This window comes from Camelus ferus, chromosome 3 (genome assembly GCF_009834535.1).
Source record: "Camelus ferus isolate YT-003-E chromosome 3, BCGSAC_Cfer_1.0, whole genome shotgun sequence".
Lineage (NCBI taxonomy): Eukaryota > Metazoa > Chordata > Mammalia > Artiodactyla > Camelidae > Camelus > Camelus ferus.
This window is the reverse complement of record NC_045698.1, coordinates 104,652,077-104,667,111: the sequence shown is the minus strand read 5'-3', so window position 1 is coordinate 104,667,111 and position 15,035 is coordinate 104,652,077. Positions and strand designations below refer to the sequence as shown.

General features: G+C 39.4%; 1 protein-coding gene across 3 annotated transcripts in view; it reads left to right on the top strand.

Moving 5' to 3' along the window:
- The window catches only part of HTR4 (5-hydroxytryptamine receptor 4), a 353,363-nt gene that overhangs the window by 214,963 nt on the left and 123,365 nt on the right, over nucleotides 1-15,035 (top strand). For all 3 annotated transcript variants that reach the window (XM_032477069.1, XM_032477072.1, XM_032477070.1), the window contains 3 exons: nucleotides 4,719-4,771; nucleotides 4,984-5,228; nucleotides 13,441-13,548. The gene's annotated coding sequence lies outside the window, so the exon portion shown is untranslated. The remainder of the gene's footprint in view (nucleotides 1-4,718; nucleotides 4,772-4,983; nucleotides 5,229-13,440; nucleotides 13,549-15,035) is intronic.

Sequence of the window (15,035 nt, the reverse complement as noted above, 5' to 3'; positions counted from 1 at the left end):
TAATTAAATGCATAACATGGAGCAAAATGTATAGAATCATACAATGCTTATTCTTGGTTATAATCTGCCAAACTAAAAACTAATAGTGAGGTGCCTGGCACTAAGCCTAGAGGCTTGCAAGCCTCGTTCAAGCCTTACAACACTCCTGTGAATGAGGGGCTGCCCTGTTTCCCTTTCAGTAAGGCAAGGTTTGGGGAGATTAGGTTCCAGGTCAGATAGCAGAGCCAGGCTCAAGCCTAGGTATGGTAGAATTAACATATGGGAGCTTAATCTAGCTCTTCGTTTCACTCATTAAAAGACAAAATAAATTAATTCAAAAGTGTAATCATTTTGCATTCCATAGTCTAGGTGTCATAGGTGGATACAATGAGAAGCCATTTCCACTGTGTGTAGAGCCCTGAAAAGGGTTTAATTTCAGTGAACTCTTTTCTATGGGCTGTGGGAAGGCTCATTAGACAGCTCCTTTGGGGTAGATCAACCAAAGTACCACTGGTGACAGTTTCTATATCTTATCAATTCCTGCTCTGCCATTCTATCTGCTTATTCCTCCCTGTCTTCTGGTGTGTGTCTCCTTGAAATCTTTTTAGATTCCTAGGTCAACAGCTAAGTCAGTCCTTCCTGAGCAGGTCACATGACTCGTGTGCACGCACGTGTGTGCATACACACACACAATGATTCTCTTTGCTTCACAGTTCATTGTCAATATTTTTCTGGTTCAAGTACTAACATAAAACTATTTTTACATTCCTATGATGATTATTACACTCTGCTTGTCCATTAACTTTTAATTATTGTTAAAAATAAATAGGATTTAGTCACTATTTATTTAACATTTATTTTTTTTAACATTTTTTCTCGACTTATAATCATTTTACAATGTTGTGTCAAATTCCAGTGTAGAGCACAATTTTTCAGTTATACATGAACAGATATATATTCATTGTCACATTTTTTTTCTCTGTGAGCTACCATAAGATCTTGTATATACTTCCCTGTGCTATTCAGTATAATCTTGTTTATCTATTCTACATTTTGAAATCCCAGTCTATCCCTTCCCACCCCCCACCCATTTGGCAACCACAAGTTTGTATTCTATGTCTATGAGTCTGTTTCTGTTTTGTTTGTTTGTTTTTGTTTTTGTTTTTTTTTATTTTAGATTCCGCATATGAGCGATCTCATATGGTATTTTTCTCTTTCTGGGTTACTTCACTTAGAATGACATTCTCCAGGAGCATCCATGTTGCTGCAAATGGCATTATGTTGTTGGTTTTTATGGCTGAATAGTATTCCATTGTATGAATATACCACATCTTCTTTATCCAGTCATCTGTTGATGGACATTTAGGCTGTTTCCATGTCTTGGCTATTGTAAAATAGTGCTGCTATGAACATTGGGGTGCAGGTGTCATTTTGGAGTAGGGTTCCTTCTGGTATATGCCCAGGAGCAGGATTCCTGGGTCAAATGGTAACCGGACAGCTTCACCGGGGAATTCTACCAAACATACAAAGAAGAACTCATATCAGTCCTTCTCAAACTCTTCCAGAAGATTGAAAAGGAGGGAATACTCCCAAACTCAATTCTATGAAGCCACCATCACCCTGATACCAAAACCAGGCAAAGACACTACCAAAGAAGAGAATTATAGGCCAATATCACTCATGAACATAGATGCAAAAATCCTCACCAAAATACTAGCAAATAGAATCCAACAGCACATAAAAAAGATTATACATAACGACCAAGTGGGGTTCATCCCAGGGACACAAGGGTGGTTCAACATATGCAAATCAATCAATGTAATACATCACATCAACAAGAGAAAGGACAAAAACCACATGATCATCTTAATAGATGCAGGAAAAACATTTGATAAAATTCAACACCCATTTATGATAAAAACTCTCACCAAAGTGGGTGTAGAGGGAATGTATCTCAACAAATAAAAGCTATATAGGACAAACCTACAGCCAGCATAGTACTCAATGGTGAAAAACTCAAAATTCAACATAGTCTTGGAAGTCCTAGCCACAGCAATCAGGCAAGAGAGAGAAATAAAAGGGATCCAAACTGGAAAAGAAGAGGTAAAAGTGTCACTATACGCCGATGACATGTTACTATATATAGAAAACCCTAAAAGGTTAACTGGGCTTTAATCAGAAATGCAAGCATAATGTAATTTTCCTTCCTCTCTCACCTGCCTATGGAGAAATCCAAATAGTGATAGCAACCGTTATTCAAGGTAATGAATTTCCCTGTAACTTTTTGTGGACCTAATAATGCCTTAACCTAATGGATGACCTTCTAGGAAGGATTTCAGTCTTGGTGGTGATAGTCACCCATGCTTGTGGCATTAACAATGTGGATAGCTTCTTCATATCTATTTCTAGTCTAGTCTCTCATCCACGGTCTCAATGCTTAACCTTCAAGTAACTTGGAGGCATTGCTTTCTAGATGTCTTTCAGCCAAAGCAAATTGAATACGTTTAAAACTGAACTAACTCATTGTTATACCAGAACTGTGCTGTTCAATATGGTGGTCAACAGCCACATGTGGCTATTAGGCACATGAAATGCAACTAATCCAAACTGAGATGTACTCAAGGTGTAACCCACATTTAACTTCAAAGACTGAGTATAAGAAAAAGAATGCAAAATATCTCATTAACGGTTTTTACATTGATTACCTGCTGAAATTATATTTCACATACATACAATTAAATAAAACATTATTAAAACAAATTTCACTGGTTTCTTTTTACTTTTTAAAATATCACTATTAGAAAATTTAAAATGTAGGTTATATATTTCTTTTGGACAGTGATATGCTAAAATATCAAAACTGGGAGGGACTATGTAATCTTACCCTCATTTTATGATTGAAGAGTGATAACAATAACTTATTATTGAGTAAATTTGGCATGCCTGATAATGTACCTTAGCACTTACATGTATTATCTCATTTAATTTTTATTGTAATCCTGTGAGGTAGGTACCATGGTTATGCCCATTTTAGAGATGAGGTCTACAGCAGGGAATCACTTGTCCAGTGTTACGTAGCTTGTAACTTGGATGCTGTCTGTATAGCTTCAATTCCTGTGAATGACGGAATACACAAGTACTTTTCAAGCCATAGGTATGTCTCCATAGGTCTTTCTCACTGAATCCATCTTTCTCTGGTGGCCACTGTCTTATGGTCTAATGCCTCAACTCTCTTTGCCTCCAGTTCTGATCTCATTTTCCCTTTGAAAAGAGCATATGCCCAATTTAAGGAAAAAATCTTTTTTTTTTTTTTTTTGAGCAGGGACCTGTACAGTTACTGCAAAATTGAGTTTCTTAACTACTAAGGGAAAACGAAAGTGGCAAGATGTTAAGCGCTGTGATGGAAAGTGAGTTTCCATTTTGCCTAAAGCTGCATCCTGCCTGTCACAGCAATGCACGTGCATGTGGCTATGCACACACACACACTCATACACGTGTTCACACACATCACAGATCACTCTTCTGAGACTTTGTAGATATTTACAGTGCACTTGCATCTTAGACTTGGTCTCCAAAATTAATTGAAAGGTGAAAATAACATATGGGCAAAATTACAGTGTCAATAAGTTTCTTTATAAAGGACAACGTTGGAAACCAGCCTGCTATCTCGGAATAAACCCAATTCAGCTGACTTCTTCTCCATCTTAGAATGGATTGCTGCTTCTTTAGTTGAGTGTCAGGTGATGTTGGTTGGTTGTATTTAGGGGACATGTTATATGAAAAATGTATCACTTTAGACACTAAAATCACAAAGCACAGTGAAAACGTTTGCCAGGAAAACTGAGAGCAAATAAGGGAAACGAAATTCGCTCGTCCCATCTTGTGCTAACTCTACGACATGCAGTCGGGAATGGAGGGCAGAATTGCCTTGATGTATTTAAACTGTTGTTTTTCTCTATTTTTTGACAAGCATATAAAATTGAATTTGGCAAGTAAAATGAAGTTGCGTATTATCTCCCATCCCTTCTGGTAGATAATATTGGCTTCTTATGGGTCCATGATGCATGAAGATCCTGAAGGAGGAGGATTTTATGAGAGCGGAGTGTGAAGTATGTCACTCTGGTGGGCCTGAAGAATTCATGATTTCATTCACTATTCTTACAAGAGTGGCTGAGTAGCCTTTATATCCGATGCTGTACCAGGTGCTGAGGAGTCAGAGATGAATCAAGAGACCATCCTTGTCTTTAGCTGCTCAGAAAATTTAAAGGGTTTCCTCATTTAAAAAAAACAAATGCCCAGCAGCCTTATGGGTGTTGTTCCTGAGGGGTCAGATGAGTAGTTTACCTTTTATCTCAGTGTTACTACTGTCATTATCATTATTGTTAGAAAAAGGAGGAGCCAGAAACTAAAAGGAAAAGGAACATGGAAAAAGGTCCTAGTACCAGACTTGCTCAACTGCAGAAGGCAGTGTGTAGAGTGGAAGGATGCTGAGTTTTGGAGAAGCCATGATACAAACTTTGTGAGAACTTGCATGGAAAAGAGTTAGACTAGAATGGCAAATTGTTGCCTTTTAAAGCATTTGTGTTTTAAACTGCATGGGACAAGTGCAGACAAGAGAACTAATCTATTAATGAACTAGTGTCAATCTTATATTAGAATCCTGTTCTTCAGGTAATTTTACTGTGTAACTTACCAAAAGTTTTAAAATGTTGATCTTGTCTAATTACCTCATTTTCTAGACTATACAATGAAGCTTGGAGAAGGGCCATCAAATTTTCAGTTCATTTGCCAGGTAAATATTTACTTTTTTTTTCTTTTTGCTTAAGATTTTCCCCCTAAGATCATGATAATTTTGCTTTGTCTTTAAAAGCCAATTGGTTAATTCATTTCAAAGGCGCCTCTTTGACTTTGTGTTCTTAATCGGGACTTTATTATATTTACTGGTGCCAACAGGAGAGAATATCTATATCAACTTTGTACTTTCTTTCATTTTCTCTCCTCCAGGTACTTTATGACCCAGGCTGCCTTCTGGATCAGAAAGATACTGGAAGCTGTAAAACACACAAAGCCAGGCTTTGTTATCACCTCAGTGTGCGGAAGGACACCAGCCCTGAGTGTGTGCTACCTCATGCCCCTGTCACATGCTCCTCCGTCTTCCCTACTCCACTTCCCCGGGTCCATCCCTGGATAGAAGATGGAAGAAGCCAGAGTAAAACCTGGCTGCCTGGGCTGGCTGCCCTTACATGGAGGTGAGTTGCTCTGTTTCTATGTTCATGTCTGTTTAGAGTGTGTGGAACGCACTCTCTGTTTTGACAGCTTTGTCTCAGGCCACACCTGCTACTCTGAGCTCTGAGAGTGTGGTCCTCGGCATGACTGTGAGGACAGCCCAGTTTGCCTTTGGAGTCAGGCTGCTCCATTCCCATCGCTCTGAGCCCAGATGTGGTTACATTCAGCAACTCTAGTCTCCTTCAACACAGCAGATGACAGCTGGTGTTCCCAATTAGCTATGTTATCAATGCTTAGGACTCTTTTCAATTAAGAAATATTTTTAACACATTTAAAAGAAAGCATATTGCTTTTTTTTTCTGATCATCAAATAAGACTTACTCAATATAGAAAATTTGACAAATACTGAAAAGTGTAAGTGAAAAAAGCAAGCATGAACTATGATTCTGCTACCAAGAGACAACAACTTTAGTATTTTGTGAACTTCTTCATATATTTTTAATCCTGTACCACAGGCATTTCTATAAGTGGGATGTTATTAAATGTTATGTTAGGCTTTCTACTCTTTTTCTCTTAATAATATCTTGTGACTATTTTCCCATATCATTTAATAATAGTCTGTGAGGCCATGTTTGATTATGTTTGTGTGTGTATACACATGTACACAATGCTTTCTAGTGATTTCCTCCATCATTTAAAAGTCCCCTTAGACAGAGAACTATTTCAGATTCCTGTATAAAACTAATCTTAAAAAAAAAATATGGTGAAAAACAAACACTAATCTTTATGTGTAGCCCTAGAGCTCCCACAGATCACGTATTTGGTGTTTCACTCCTTTTACTCTGTGGCTTCTTTGTGACTAATTGTATTATCTTCATCTTTTTTTATATCAAAGTTTAAAAAAGTCAAATAATGAAGTACTTGTAGGAAGAGTGATAGTCATCTGTCTATTTTCCCAACCAACCAAGAATCAGCTGTCTCCAGAGAAGAGAACTTTTTGTTTGAGTTCATCTATCAGGACTGTTTAATTTTCAAATTACAAAAATACCAGCTATATTGGTCAGGAATAGGTTTACTGAATATAATAGAAAATACAAATTAATAGTAGCTTGAACACTTTATCATTTATTTTCTCAGGTTAAAAAAAACCTGAAGATATGCAGTCAGTCTTTGCTAGTAAGCTCCACATTCAGTAGGGATCTGGGCTGTGCAAGTATCCTGCTCCCTCATGGCTTCCATTTCCAAAGTTTCAAAATGCTTGCTTCTAAAGCAGCTCTGCTCACACAGCAGGAAGGAGTAAGGAGCAAAAGAAATACGGCATGCTGGATCCGTATCAAGCACCTTGAAGGAGTCTTCCTGGAAAGTCCATATGGCACATCTTTAAAGTTCATTGGCGGGAGCTCAGTCATTTATTTGGGATCAGTACACCACTGAATAAAACTGGAGTTTTATTACTCATAAAAGTAGATGAAGAATATTGTGTAGGTAATCAGAAAACATATATTGCTTTATATAAGTAAATGATTTAAGGGTTATTTATGGCTTCAGGTACAGTTTGATCCAGCTGATAATAACATCCTCCAGACTTCTGTTCCATTTCTCAGAGATTCTCTAGCTCATCTTACTTATGCATTGTTTTTGCCCCTAGACTGTCTCTCCCCAGAATGACAGAGATGGGTGGAGCATTTCATGATATGTATCCTTACACCTTACTGTCCAGAGCAGGATACTTCTCTACTTCTTTACTTGTGGTTGTTTGTTGACCTCCCAATATCACATCCTCAGTTCCTTCTGTGGTCACTTCTGCAACTTTAAATAGCATAATAAAACCATTGCTTATTCCATTAACCACAGGGATGGACATCTCTTGACTCCTATGTTGTATGATAAGGATATTAAGGTTCCTTCACCCATTCATCACACCTTTCCACTTTTACCTCTCCAACTTTGCCAGTACCTTCATTTATATAATGTTGAGATTGAGAAATAGACATTCTGACCATCCTAGTTAAGTCTTCTTAAATGCCTCAGAAAAAATTCTGGGCTGGGGCGGAAAATGATAATTAAAGCAAGCACAGTGAATGAAATGAATAGTGTATGTAGAGAGTGAAAGAAGAGGAAGGGCTTTGACATTTAAGTGTTAGCCGGAAAAGGAGCTGGCAAGAGACTGAGATTTTCAAACCTCAAAGAAAGAGAATCAATGAACTGGGGGAGTAGCAGAGGTGATGTTGAACTTCACACCTGGAACAGGGGCTCTTGCTTTAGCATTCCTAGCAGATGGCGCCCAGCCTGTGCTTTGGTACCTACGGTGCTAGACGGCTCCAAATGTTACGACAGTCTTACACCAGGCTGAATTGTTTCTCTGTAATATCCTAGCCTGTTTTGCCTTCTCATGCATTAAAAGTCCAGTTCGATTTTATTATTTCTCTCTGCATAATAGCTCTTGAAATAGTATGATAGTTAAGTGACCAATACATATACTGTCATCAACCATTAATGTTGCTTATACACTGCTGTTATTGTTACGATTTTTTATCTCATTGTTGCACTCAGCAAAGGCTTTGAAGGCAGACAGCCTGAATTCTAATCTTGGCCCTCTCCCTTTCTAGCCATGTCACGTCATCTCAATACCAAGTTCCTTTACCTTTCTTAGCAAAATGACTAGCAAATTGTATGCGTTCAATAAATGTTGTGTAGTCATAAAATAACAACAGCAATAATAAATGCCATACGCTCCATTTGCTACCTATGCTTACCTTATTAATTTTTACAATGTGTTGAAATTATCTGTGTCCAACCTTATCTCCTCTGTTGGCTCTGAGTGCTTTGAAAAAGAGGGATACATCCTCTTATCTTATTTAGCATATCCCCCATGGTTGAGTACAGGGTCTGCCACAGAGAAACTAGTAAAACATCTGTGGGACAGATATTTGCCAACCCCCTATTTACCCAGGTTGCCCTTCTTTCAACATGAAATGATAGCTCGAATCATCCACTAACCACCCTGCTGTAAGTGCCTCCTTATCATCTGTGGGAGACCCCACAGAAATTCCACACATGTGCTCAGCATCCGAAGATGTCAGCCATACTCACTTTGTCCCACTCTGCTCTGACCACCTCCGTTGCCCACTGTGCTGCTGGTGATGGCACCACCAGTATCTGTGCCAAGGAGTCTGGCTCTGAATGATCTGCCTCTCCAGGGGCAAGGACAGGCTTCCTCCTTGAGTCTGAGCCTTGCTTCATTACTTGGGCCCTTGAACACAGAGTCTTGTCATATGCTCAGCCTCTCACAAATCCTTCCTGAAAGCACCTATTGGTTTTTGCTTCTAATCCTTTCTCTCTACAACTCAAACCAGTCCATGGAATCTGGTAAGGTGGGAGGCTGCTCTCTATCCCCCACTTTTCTCTTCTACTCACTGTAGCTCTGCTCTCATTAGAACTCTATCTTCTAGAAACAGGGGGAAAATCTTCCAAGTTTGTGAATGGGGTAAACTGATATAGTGCAGGGGACAATGGGCAGTGTGGAGAAGGAAGAGATTTGTTCACACTAGCCAAAGGTAGTCAAAAATGTCCCATTAAATATAGTATTTAAAATTTATATCCAAATACCCTTGTCCATGTTAAAATTCAGTTTGCCATTTCTTGAATGTGTAGTGTTTACACAATTCTATAACTTAGTTAAAACTCACAGAACTGCATACCAAAAAATACAGCAAATTTTTACTACATCTAAATTTTAAATTAAATTATAAAGTTTCAGTTGTGCCAGAGTTTTGCCTGGCAGATCACACTCATGATGTTTTTCTTGTGACTTGGCTGTTCTTGGAAGATTTTATTTTCTAATTTTCCTTCCCAATAGGCTAAATATTCATTTGTTTGATTTTTATTGATAATAAAACATGGATTAGATAATGGTCTTTTCAAGCATAAATAGATTAAACCCAACAATATGAGGAAGTCTAGAGGACAAAGAACAGCTAAGCACAAAAAAGAGCCAGGAACCTCTTATCTGGACAGTGATAACTCTGCTTGGCCGCCCTTTATTTGCCTCTATTCTCTGCTAATTCAGGCAGCCGGCTTTTCATGTTCAAAGCAGGTTCACACAGACTAAGAGCACCCTATCTTTAAATTTATGTGATCTCATACTCTCTTGCTCAATCCTGTTAATTCCCATTGGAACTGACTGACTTCTGGGCAGATCTTTCCTGATTAGAGGCAACCTGAAGCTTCTCACCTCCTTCTCTAGGTCCTCATCCACTTTTCAGTTGCAGACATAATGTCACAGCATCTGAACCACCTGTTCCTTTTCACAGCCCCTCCTGCACACAAGTCTCTTATCTTATCACAGAAGTCAGTGATCATCCTTCCATCCACATGGTTGTGGGTTTCTTTGGCCTCCAAGGGCCCTTGGTTCCTGGGCAACTCTGACCGCCCTGGAAAGCACAGGGGATCAAATGGAAATCCAGTTGTCCTCTTCGTATTTCTATCCGTCCAGCTCTTACCAGGGAGTATCCACCCTAGGCCAGGCTCCCTCTGAAGTGCAGAATGTCTTACCTCTAGCAGCTTACATTTTACTAGAGAGAAAGAAAGTTTAAAAAAAAAATCTGTGAATTAGTTAGAGTGAGATAAGGACTGAAAGTGACATAAACAGAGTCTAGGACAAAAAAATAATGGGATGAGGGATATGTGCTCAGGGGAAACCTCTCTGTAAAAGAGATACTTAGCTTGAAGCAGAGGAGAAGACTTTAGGTTTATGAAACAGTAAATGCAAAGGTCCTGAGGCCAGAAAGGGCTCTGCAGGACCAGAAACTAGCATGGCAAGAGCACAGTGGGAGAACAGAGAGTGTGAGCTGGGGCAGAAGACAAAGGACAAGAGCTTTATGGAGGCCGAGTTAAGGAGTCTGAGCTACAAGCCTCCTTCAACAGGTCTAATTTGGGTTTGGAGGAGTGGGAGATAATCATACACTCCAGGATGTGTAGCAAAGTGAGAATAAACACAGCCCTCTGTGGGAGATTTGATTCTTACAAGCAGCACATTGTAAATGTTTCTCCATTTGCAACTTCATTTAGAGGAGGTTTTGTTAGCAGTTGCTTCCTAACAGAATAATTGTCTAAGGTAAACAAAAGACTCCCGTGAGTGCCTCATGTGCCCATTGGATGCCACAGTGTCTTTTTCTAGGGTCTTATTTATTCTGTAGTGTTTATTAAAATGAAGCCAGTTACCCTGGCTTCATTATAGGAAAGGTATTCACAGTTTGGTTTCCATTCTTTTGCAGCTGTGTTAAAATTTTGTCCAACTGTTTAAATTTTTAGCAGCTCTTAAGTGGATGGAAGGTATGCAGGCTTCCAGTTTGTGAGTTCAAGAGAAGCACTTGATTTATTTTAGCAATTTGGATTTGGAATTTGATTTCTATCTTCTTTGTCCTTTCTCTTTGTTCTCTGCCTACTTTCTCTCTCCCCCTCGCTCTCTCTCTCTCACACACACACATGACTGCATCATGCAGCTAAGGCACCCAAAGTAAAATTAGCTTAAAACAAGCCTTGAGACTTTTAAGATAACCCCCCATGGTATGGTGCTGATAAGAGCTTTAAGCCCATGGCAGACTGCTATGCAGTAAATACATAACAGGATATTTGTACCAGTTGAGCAAAGTGTGGACAACCAGAAAAGAAAAATAGTACTTGTATCTGCAGACTAGAAGAAATTAGCAATAGAAACCCTTAACATGTTTCAAGTTTGTAAATGAAATAACAGAATCAAAGCTTTCTCAGTCTCCTCTGAGTGGTGTTTCTGCGCTGGTAGCTCCACTGAGCTATTTGTACCAGAGGCTTCCTGGCAGAGAAACTGCGCCTGGAAGGAAGACCAGCCTGATAGCTGGCACATCTCAGAGGCCCATAGTGGCCATTTATTATTTTCATGCTGTTAGCTTCCATATTTGCTTTCCTAACAGAACCCCAAATTTGCTGGGGAAGTCAAAGCTCCCCAGTTGTGTGCAGTCTTGGTGGAGGGACCTGATCCTTTGTTCCTCACTCTCTGATTCAGGACAGGGTAAGGAGGAGAAACAAAGCTAACTTTGTCCTGTGTGGCATGTTGTCCCATGAGAACCTGGTTGGGCGACCCAAGGATGGAGAACTGGTGGAAGCCATTCACCATGTCAGGAGGGGTGGCTAACAGTCCTGATGGAGTTCTCTGTGAACTTTCTGCTTTTTGGCTGTCTGGAGCTCTCCTGGTACCTGCTTCTCCAAGCCTGGCTTCCAGCATCTCAGTGATTCTATGAGTCCCTAAATAGCGTTCCAATAATTTCTTTTGCTTAAGTTAGCTAGAGTCCTTTGCTGTTGCTTGCTGTCAAAAGCCTTAATTGAGATGGTACAATAAATGTTCCTAGAATCAATGAATTAATGGAATGAAGATAAGCCCAGATTATTATTTTTTTATTGATTTATAATCATTTTACAATGTTGTGTCAAATTCCAGTGTAGAGCACAGTTTTTCAGTTATACACAAGCATACATATATTCATTGTCACATTTTTTTCTCTGTGAGCTACCATAAGATCTTGTGTATATTTCCCTGTGCTATACAGTATAATCTTGTTTATCTATTCTACAATTTTGAAATCCTGTCTATCCCTTCCCACCCTCTGCCCACTTGACAACCACAAGTTTGTATTCTATGTCTATGAGTCTGTTTCTGTTTTGTATTTATGCTTTGTTTGTTTTTGTTTTTGTTTTTAGATTCCACATATGAGCGATCTCATATGGTATTTTTCTTTCTCTTTTTGGCTTACTTCACTTAGAATGACATTCTCCAGGAGCATCCATGTTGCTGCAAATGGCATTATGTTGTCAGTTTTTATGGCTGAGTAGTATTCCATTGTATAAATATACCACTTCTTCTTTATCCAGTCATCTGTTGATGAACATTTAGGCTGTCTCCATGTCTTGGCTATTGTAAATAGTGCTGCTATGAACATTGGGGTGCAGGTGTCATTTTGGAGTAGGGTTCCTTCTGGATATATGCCCAGGAGCGGGATGACTGAGTCATACGGTAAGTCTATTCCTAGTCTTTTGAGGAATCTCCATACTGTTTTCCACAGTGGCTGCATCAAACTACATTCCCACCAGCAGTGTAGGAGAGTTCCCTTTTCTCCACAGCCTATCCAGCATTTGTCATTTGAAGATAAGCCCAGATTATATTTCAAGCCTTTTGTGACTTTTCCCTTCTTTTGCCACCATCAGAGAATTGAATCTCATCTGTAAATGTGTTTTCTTGGAATGTGGAAAAATATCGAGGTTTTATACAATTTTCCTTTTGGAGGCAAAGCTATTTAAAAAAATAATAATTGAACCTAAAGTTTAAATATAGGCTTATTATATGGCAGTTAGAAAATAAACATACACATAAAGAATATAAAAATATTCATAAATGTCTTTCTATATAACAAGTATCAACTGACAATCATGTTTGATAGCTTAATTGTATCTTATGGTAGAGATAGTATGTTTAGTTAATCCCCCATTACATTTGGGCTATTTTCAGTTATTCACTGTTATAAAAGATCCTGCAGTGAACATTCTCTTAGGTAAATCTTTGTGTACCTAGGCTTATTATACTTATGATGCATTTTAAGTAGTAGAATTATTGGGCCAAAGAGTTAGCATGTTTATAGTCATTTTACTAATAATAGTAGCCCTTTTAAATAAAGCTGATTAAAAAAAGAACTTTTACTGTGGGAATGTTCTCCAGCAAAAGCAAAACAAAAACAAACAAACAAAAGCCAAAGAAAGGAAAAGTCTATGTTTTGAGCGATGCCTCAAAGCAGCCACATTTAAAACCACATTTCACTAACTGAGATGCTTCAATTGACCAGCCCAGCTAAATAGAGACAGATGGTGCAAGAAAACATTGTTAATAGCCCTATCTGTTCAACACAACCAGACATTGCACTTGCTTGCTTGATCCATTCATTCAAAAACCAGTTACTGAATCCCCACTGTGTGCCTTGCATGGATCTAGGAGCTGGGATGTAGAAAGGGAGGTAAGACCTGGTCTCCACTTTGGAGGCACTCACCAGCGGCCAAGTCGACCTGTAAATAACTCACAGTCACACAGTGTGGTGGTTAGTGCTGCAGTACAGAGAGGGAAACAGCCTTGTGGGAACAGAGAGCCTAGAGCAGTTTCAACCTGTGCATATAAAGTCTGTTCTTCTCTCTTGTTCCCTTCTCTCCCATTAGAAAGCACCATTTGAAATGGAATATACTTTGAAAAATACCAAGTTTTACAGAAGCAAAGAAGTAAGAGATCAGGAGCAGCTCCATGGAACCCATGAGCACTGAAGAGAGGTAGGACAGGACCACACCTGGAGGACGGCACTCTGGAGAGGACTTTGCAAGCACTGGTACAGACAAAAAAAGAAAAGCAGGGGTTCAGAGAGCAAATTGCTTGAAGCATAAGGTTTGGGTGTAGCAAAATGGCTTAAAGTAGGGGCTACCTTAGATTGCTATTAATAACAAGATACGGCATTTGTGTATACCTCCATCAGTAAAAGAGAAGTACTGCATTAGGTACCTATTCCTGCTACAACAAATTACTTAGTGGCTTAAAACAACACAAATATATCATCATACAGGTCTCTAGAGCAGAGGTCTGACATGAGTCTCATTGCACTAAAATAAAGATGTCTGTAGGGCTGCCTTCCTGTCTGGAGATTCTAGGGGAGAATCTGTTTCCTTGACCTCCCCAGCTTCTGCATTCCTTGGCTCAGAACCCCTTCTTCTTCCTGCAAGGCCAGCAGTAGCTGGTCAAGTCCTTTTTACACTGCATCACTTTTGACCTCCTCTTGCGCCTCTCACCTCTCCTTTCAAGGACCTTTCTAAAGGACCACCTGTACAATCCAGGATAATCTCTCATCTCAATATCCTTAACTTAATCACATTTGATTCAGTTGAATGGGAATAGGGAGGAAACAACAGATACCTGTGGAAGAGTGGGAAGAGCCTCCCTGGGAAATGGGAAGAGGTAAGTGGGTGCTGAGGAGAAGGGGAAGAGAGGTAGAGACCTCAGAGATGATTCAGGCTTTGTGCTCCCACGAGCGTGAGGGAAATGGTGTCACTCATCAAGAGTATTTGGTTTAGGAAAGTGGTGTAGTGGTAAATTTAAGTTTGGATCTTATCTTTAGAGAAATAACTGACCATTTTTACACTTTCAAATTTTGAATGGGGCATATAACATGAATAAATATTCAAGACATATACATGCCAGGGAGAGAAATAATGGGTAAGAATGGCTGAGAGTGAGAAGTGTTGAGACAGAGACAGGACACAAAGAAGGTAAAGAGATACCTAGGGTGGGGAGAAACTGAGATGGGAAAGGGAAAAGGTAGAAAAAGTGTACAAGCAGGATGGGGAAGAAATACAGACATTTGGGGTTGGCAAAAGAAGGGGGAAGTGAGAGGCAGGAATATCAACAGAGAGAATCTGAGGAAGGGACCAGCTTAGAAGTTTCTGGAATGAATAGGTTGGTCAGTTTAAATTTCCAGTTCACTTGGGTTGTGCTCACAATTGTAAGTTAATAATTTTTAAGATTGCCTGGAAAGATTTGTTTGCTTTTGGAGGTTAATTTCTGTCACAGTGCCTCTGTTTTGTCAAGTTCCCACGCAGACTCAGTGGTCCTGGAATGGGGGAGTTATCTGGCCAGTAGGCCATTTGGTGCCTCACCTGTCTCACCAAAGGAAGAGTTTTCTTTCCCCTTCCTTTCTTGAAGTTGCTTAACTCTTGAATTGTTCTGTCCCTGGAATCTGAGGCCTTGGAAAGATGTGTTGGGGAAAAAG